This window comes from Syngnathoides biaculeatus, unplaced genomic scaffold, assembly GCF_019802595.1.
Source record: "Syngnathoides biaculeatus isolate LvHL_M unplaced genomic scaffold, ASM1980259v1 ctg243_pilon_pilon, whole genome shotgun sequence".
Classification (NCBI taxonomy): domain Eukaryota; kingdom Metazoa; phylum Chordata; class Actinopteri; order Syngnathiformes; family Syngnathidae; genus Syngnathoides; species Syngnathoides biaculeatus.
Genome location: NW_026907498.1, coordinates 1 through 7,852, shown reverse-complemented (window position 1 = coordinate 7,852; position 7,852 = coordinate 1). Strand labels below are relative to the sequence as shown.

General features: G+C 42.5%; 2 non-coding genes across 2 annotated transcripts; both read right to left on the bottom strand.

Annotated features, from left to right (window-relative positions):
* Positions 1 to 4,974: 4,974 nt before the first annotated feature.
* Positions 4,975 to 5,047, bottom strand: trnav-cac (transfer RNA valine (anticodon CAC)). The gene has a single exon. It is a non-coding gene; the product is annotated as a tRNA-Val (tRNA).
* A 929-nt stretch (positions 5,048 to 5,976) lies between these two features.
* Positions 5,977 to 6,048, bottom strand: trnac-gca (transfer RNA cysteine (anticodon GCA)). Its single transcript has one exon. It is a non-coding gene; the product is annotated as a tRNA-Cys (tRNA).
* Positions 6,049 to 7,852: the final 1,804 nt, after the last annotated feature.

Below are 7,852 nucleotides of genomic sequence, written 5' to 3'. Positions count from 1 at the left end.
AGAACAAATTTGGTGTAAATGCATGCATGGTCATGAAAACAAAGATGAGTCTTCTATTTCCTCATGAAGACCTGATGACTTGTTCCTCCTGGATGTGTTGGTGGTGACTCTTTTCTTCATCCATTCATCCATCCATTTTCTTTGCCGCTTATCCTCACGAGGGTCACGGGGAGTGCTGGAGCCGATTCCAGCTGTCAACAGGCAGGAGGCAGGGTACACCCTGAACTGGTTGGCAGCCAATCACAGGGGATATTGAGACAAACAGCCACACTTACAATCACACCTCGGGGCGATTTAGAGTGTCCAATTAATGTTGCATGTTTTTTTGGAATGTGAGAAGAAAAGCCAGGCAAGCAAGGGGAGAACATGCAAACTCCACACAGGGAGGTCCGGGATTGAACCCAGGACCTCAGAACTGTGAGGCCAGTGCTTTCCACCTGATCCACAATAGCATCCATACCAATTCTAGAAACATCAATCAGAGTTAGCACAGACCTGGGTAAATATTTTCACATGAAAACTGAAACTTTTGTGTACCTCTGTGTGTGTCTGTGTTTGTGTGCTTTTGTGCATGTGTGCATTTGTGTGTGTGTGTGAGCCACACACCCCCTATCGTGTTGATCAGGAAAATATGGAGGAGAGAATCTGATCACGAACTGAGCAGAGAAAAGGTTTCTCTCCAGTGTGTCTTCTCCTGCGCCATTTAGTTATCCAGGTAAAAGATTTCTTCCCACAAAGATAATTTCCATCGCTTGTTGTGAGTGTGACGTGTGAGTTTAGATTTTTCATCATCTCTTCATTAGTGATGAGAGTGCGACATCATCATTTTTAATGGGGAAAATGTCTTTGATATACGGGACAAGCAAATTGAGTCAAATTCACTGTTTTAACAAGTGTCATTTATTAAAGATCACAAATACACTACTACTCAATCATTCATTTGCTTGTTTGATGTTGACATAACTAAACTATTGTACAAAATACATAGTTTTCAAAGTATGGGTCTATATTTGAATCACTTTTTTTTCAAGAAATTTTCTGGAAATTAAAAGAACAATATAGCTTGCTTGAGTTTCCAAATGGGTTTGTTCAAGTTGGCATGATATCATACATTGCTATCATTGCACCAAATGAACAACAGCTCATACCCAAAAATTATGTCAATCACTTATTTAATATGTGTAAAACCACGGTGGGTGTGTGCCATGTCCTTGCAAGCCTAATGCACTCACCTAAAAACTGTCAACAATCAACACCAACATTTAAGCAATCTCTACTCTTGGCGGCTTTAACCTCTGAAATATTACGACAATGAGCCCAATATTTTATACACCAGCACGGTGTGGTACCTCTTGGGCGTTGGCCTCACAGATCAGGGTTTAAATCCTGACCCAGGCTGTGTCGCGTTTGCATGTTGTCTCTGTGACTGGGTGGGTTTTCTCAGGGCACTCCTGTTTCCTCCCACATCCCAAAAACACAATTGGAGACTCTAAATTGCTCTTGACTGTTGTCTGTTTCCATGTGCACTGCGATTGGCTCGCAACCAGTTGAGGGTGTACGCTGCCTCCTCCTTGAAGATTGCTCAGATTGGCTCCAGCAATAATTCTACAACTCTGGTGAGGCTCAGCGGAAAAGAAAATGGATAGATTGATATTTGTGGGTTGGATTTCAATGTTGAAAAATGACATTAGAAATTTTAATTCATACTCTGATGGCAATGAATTACTTGTATATTTGTGTTTTGTTTACGTTTGGCACTTTCAGGCCACTGTAGTTACCAAATGCAATTCCAGCAAGAGAAGAAGTTTGCTGGTGCTTCTGACTGACAGGACACGAGCAACAATTTCAGTTGTGTCGAACTGGAGTTGCGTGAGGTCCTTGTTGGGAAACAAATCTGCTCGGCTTGTTTTCCGTGAAGAAGAGCCCCATGAAAATCAAAGGATAACATCAATTATCTCCCTGTCGGGGAATAGAACCCCGGTCTTCCATGTGACGGGCGGAGATATCTCCACTATACTAACGAGGAGACCGTTGCCCTCGTTTCCCGGGAACAGACGGTCTCCGCAGTTGTAGATGAGGTGCTGGTCACATTGGACATGTTGAGTCGAATGCTACCATAATATAATATTGTTTGAAAATATTCTGTGTGCGTAACTCTTTCCAAAGTTGTGGTAATCAGAAACAGCTAAAAAAAATGAATATGGTAGTCGAAAACTCACTTGATTTCAGGTCTCACACATATATTAATTAATCACTTGGAAATAATTTTTTCAGAGGGGAAATTAATGGCTAAATTTAGATATAAAAATATATCTATTTTATGTTTCTTAATACGTTGTTACATTTTTCTTTCTAGAAGTGGTGCATTTGGAGTTGTCATTTGCTGTAAGATATAATTATCAAAATTATACATGTATCAAAAAAAATGGTGAGTCTCGATGAGTTTCACTTTTTGAATTGAAATGAAACTTTTGACATCATTATCATTTATTGAGATGTGCCATGATGGAAACTTGTGGAATGTGTTTTTCAACTTTGGATAATGGCATCAATCCTCATTAATGTCCTGAATAGGAGGGACTGAAGTGAACAGAGTGATTTGTTCGTGAACTGGTCTACTAAGGAACTGAAGACTGATTCGTTTGGTTGTGATCTGCCAAGTATGAGTACGATGAGTGATTCATTTCCCAGAGGAACGACATCCTCCGCAGTGAGCTTTCTCATGAGAGCGATTGCTAAATCCTGACTGAATACTGGTGAGAGGTCACGATATTCTTGCGGAACGGGAGAGAGGTCTACTGGGTCGGCAGGAGGGGGAGCGTCTTTGGAGGCTGTAACAGCAGAAAGCAAGCAATGGCAGCGACAGCGAGGACAGCATCCACTTGTAGTTCAATGAGTAGAGTCTCTTGTGGGCTTGTGAATTTGAAGCCAGGGAATACCAAGAACCACAGGCATCCCAGAGGAAGGAATGACAAAGATGGATATGCTTTCAGGGTGATTGCCGGACGTGAGGAGTGTGATAGGCACTGTTTGGTTGATGGCAGGTGACTCAATCATCCAGGGCTACGAAACTTTACGGGGACGGTGACTGATGTGGCTCGTTGATTCTCACTTTGGGTTTGAGAGGTCCTGGTTTCAACTCCTGGACAAGCCCAGCTATGCCATCTGTAGTTGCTCAGTATGCTGCAATAATACAAGTTGCTCATTTGCTCAAGGTGGCCCTTGGAGCAAGCAAAGGGGTCATTGAACATTCCTGTGCTGGTTGAAGGCGAACGATCCTTGTTTTGGGTGCCAGCCAAATGATCAATGAGATATGCGATTATCTCCATCATTTAAAACATCCTTGTTGCCCATAAAGGAAATGAAATGTATAAAAGTTAATCAACAAGGCGATGTATTTGCAATACTGCTTAACGTGTGGAAGTCTGTGGATGAAAAGTTGCAGTGTGAGAATGTGGCAAGAAAGTGATTACAGCAGATAGCGTGCTAGAACGGAATGTTCTCGACGGTTGGGTGGTGATGACCACAATCAGCAGGTGTGGGGCGACGCGACGCTTGACCCAGGCAACGCTTGACCCAGACCTAGAGGGAGACGGGAGCAACAAAACATCAACAACCTCAGGCGGGAGGAGTCGGCCCACCATCCTGCGGACCAAAAAAGACCAATGAGAGAGCGCTAAGGAGAACTGCAGGAGACACAAAACCAATAGTGAATTAGTAGATTGTACTTTTAAATTGTCCTGGGCAACTCGGATGTGGAGTACGTCGGCTGGAGGGAACAGAGACGTACAGGGTTGGATTGAGAGGGACCCGAGACCCAGGTGTTTGTTGAAGGAATAAATCCACTCGCGTGTGAAAACGCCGGCTTCCTGGTCCTTTCTTTGCAGAACGAGCGCGCAAATTGTTGGATGAGTGGTGGTCGGGTAAGGTCACAATTTGGAGTCAGATGATTAACGGACTTTTGTATTGATCTAAAAATAATATCCAACAATTCTTGGTGACCCCGACGTGATGCAAGAAAGCTAAAGAAGTCTGGGACTTAGCGAAAACCACAGAGTTTGACAAGGAATGAAGTCACGTGCTCTTCTTTGTGGGTTCTTGTTCTTGGGTTATATTCTCAAGGCGAGCAGGATTCCATGAGGTCCAGGGTTTGAAATTTCCAATAAGATCTCTGGAAATTTCAACAGCCAGTATGACAAGTGATCATGTTTTTCATTTCTGTGCACCTTGTTCTTGCAGTAAGATCCTTGAGGAATTGGGGCTGTGAGAAGTGTAGTTTTCAAGTCCCAGAAAAAAAAACTTGTGGGTCTTGTTAGGATGTCATGGTTAGAGGGGCGTGTGAGACATGTCAAATAGTAACACAAACACATTCAAAAAGTTTCTTGAACAAATAGCCATAGAATTCTCAACACTGTTGACCTCATGGGCTTCCCAACCATTTGATGACGCCATAGTGCAAATAAAGCACCATGAAGATTTGGACCATGTGGAAATTAATTGGCTGCAAGGCTTCATTTGGGTACACATGTTATCCATTGCACCATTTGCCTCACAGTGGCTGAAAGCCCCCCTCAAGCCCATCTTAAGGACTGTCACTGTCCCACGCAAATTTCAAACCTCAGGACTAAAGAAATGAACTCCTGGAATTTGGTCCTGCTGTGACTCAGATTTAAACCAGGGTTGCTCCAGCTACAACACAGTGTACTAAGCACTATATCTTCATGCAGGTGCAGGATGAACATGCAAACTCCACACAAACGGGGATGGGGTTGAACCCATATTCTCAGAATTCTGAGGCCAATGCTCAACAGCCGCAACACCGTCAAGTCCTTGCTTACACCCGGTTTTGAAACAAGTACCAGGCACACATCAGCAGAATTAATCTATGGAAACGTCCACTCTCCTTAAGATTTACAACATGAGCAAATAAATAAATAATACAGCTCCTTAACAAGCAAGCGAGAAACAAAAGCTTGTTTCCACCCGGTCTCGAACCGGGGACCTTTTGCGTGTGAGGCAAACGTGATAACCACTACACTATGGAAACTACTGTACTGTTGAAAGATGAAACATGAAACTCAACTTCAGAGATTATTAACGGGAAACAAATATTCAGAGCTGACTAAATTTAAACTTAAATTTACATTAAAGCTAAAATATGAAATCAGAACAACACTGGATTGGGATTAATGTTGACTTGCTGTCGCTTAAAGTATTTCTCCCTCCGAGGATCATGGGTAATACATCTCGTCTCCCTTCTTCTGAAGTTGGCGGAGGGCACGATCGGGCTTCAACATTTTGATCTTGCTGAATTTGGACCGAATGTTGTGAATCCTCAACGTGGGAATCCGCTGATATGTTATTGACTTACAAAAATATACATTCTTTTATTTTGTGGAACAGCTATTATTGTATCTTCTTGTTCATGTATTTTATCTTTGCCCCCCATAGGCAAATATTTATACTTTAAAAGGCCTATATAGACACTTATTCAATTAATCTGGAATCATGAACGAAGGGGGGGCGAGCAACAGAGATGCAGTCGTAATTTTAGAATCCGATAGTGAGTTGCACGAGCGGTCAGGTCCAACCCCATGATATGTCCTTTTCAGTGGAAAAGTTTGTGAATTCAAAGTAGAAGCATTCTGAAGTATCCATCAGAATGCCAAAGAAATGACCCTAATGTGATTCAAACACATAACCTTCCTATCTGGAATCAGCCACGATACCTTTGCGCCACAGAGCAGGTAATAAAAGGCTTTTGTGGAGGTGTAAGCTCAACAGGAGGCAATATAATTGCCAATACAAGCGACTGACATGCCTGACCGGTGAATCAGTGTCAAAAAAAAAGCTTGCTCTGTAGTTGTCATTGAAGTCAGGACTGGGCAATTTTCTCCCATCTTTGAGGGGACATTTTTTTTGCCCATGAGATGATCAAACACTGAATTCATGCAGTCTCTGAACAAAACAAGTGGAAGGGGGCATCCAGAGTTGAACTGGAGACCTCTTGATCTGCAGTCAAATGCTCTACCACTGAGCTATACCCCCTTGCTGTCACAGTGCCTCTTAGTGGTGTAGACAATTCAATATTCATCATTTGTACCATTGGTTTCAGTTGAGAAATGTGTATGATTGAGAACTGTTCGCATCAAACGACCTTTCCACTGTTCTTGGTCCCTGGAAAAAGCTATATGTGACTTGCAGGTGACGTCACATCCGTTTTGAATTTTTTCTGGCCGCCATATTGGGAGGTCTCATTTCACAGGTTACATTCGATTACATAAGACGCTTTTTGACTTCTGAGACGATGGTGCACACGTGTTGTGTTATTGGCTGCTATAACAAGTTCAGCAAAGAAGGGAACAGACGGTTTTTCCGATTTCCGAAAATAATTACGCACCAAGGACCCCAAACAGAAGAAATGTCGAGCAAACGGCAAGCGAAGTGGCTCAGTAATATCTCGCGTGCAGATCTCACTCGTCCCACAGTTTCAAGTCGTGTGTGCAGCGATCACTTCATAAGTGGTAAGTTTAAGCCTAGTATTGCACTTTGACCATATCCTCCGACTGCTATTTTTACATGTATGTGTTGTTTGCTGTGTTTTATATGACAAGACTAACGGTGTTTGATAGGTCTACATGTACATGTACATCCAACTCGGCCGCCGATCGAAATCGGCCGCCAGTGACAAGCTTTTCATCTCCAGTTTAGGATACAAACGTATGGATGTGTGTTGTGCGTTTGCTGTCCGTTTACTGTCTGTGAACATCAAATTATTTTTAAGAAGGAAATATACCGTATATATATTAAAAACAACACGAGTATGCATGTAGCACCTACCACCTACCAGGGCATCATTCACGCTAGCCCTAATACAACAGTTGCGGCTTTCTATATGCTGACATTTGAGTCAGGCAAATGTGAACAAATAGAAAGCCGCGACTGTTGTATTAGGGCTAGTATTACTATTCGGGCTACATTCAGACATTCACGCTCTAATTTGTTAGTACTTAGTCATTTACACCTTGTACATTTTTGTTATTGTCACATTACTTAATGCTCCTTCAAATAAATTTAAAAGATGGTGTAATATTTATTTGTCATAGATCTTTTTCCCTAATCGGTCCGATTTGTCGGACCTGAAAAGCCCATAATGGCTAAGCAGAAACAACAACAACAACAGTGAGTTACGCACTCTGTCCCGGGTGATTACAAGTTACTTACTCGGGCAACGATTAAAACCTTTTCTTCAGACAACGTTTTGCAGAGGACACTCTGAATCCACCCGCTTACAAAGTAATTGTAAGCCTCCAAGGACTTGCAGGCCTTCAATCTGTGGGTGACTCAGGCTGTTGGTTGTAAGCACCAAGTAGTTCACAATGTCGGGGTATTCCACTCTCGGCCAACATTTTTCAGTCGCAAAATCAGCCTTCGTCCAGATCCTCACATAAATTGATTTTCTGCCTGTAGTAGGGTTTCAGATCAGCCGACAGATCCTCGAAATACTTGGAAAACGCCATAGAAAGTGCAGATACAATGAACGCGATGCTGGTATGTAGACAAACTTTAAGAACTGTTTACAACCTCCGAAAATGGCCGACACATGAAAAATTCTTACCCACAATGCACTTGCTCTGCAGTTGTGCAAGTGACCTATTGTCTAATTCAAGGTCAAGATGTTCAAGCTTGGTGGGACTCTGGCTCGCAAGTGACAATTATTGATGAGGTATGGAAAGAAATGTATTCTGCCAGACACAAAACTCAGAGACATTTCAGAAATTTTGGACAGAGTGGGCCCTTTAGTCACAGTTGCAGCCAATGGAGAGAACATGTCGTATGTGGTCTGGGGAGA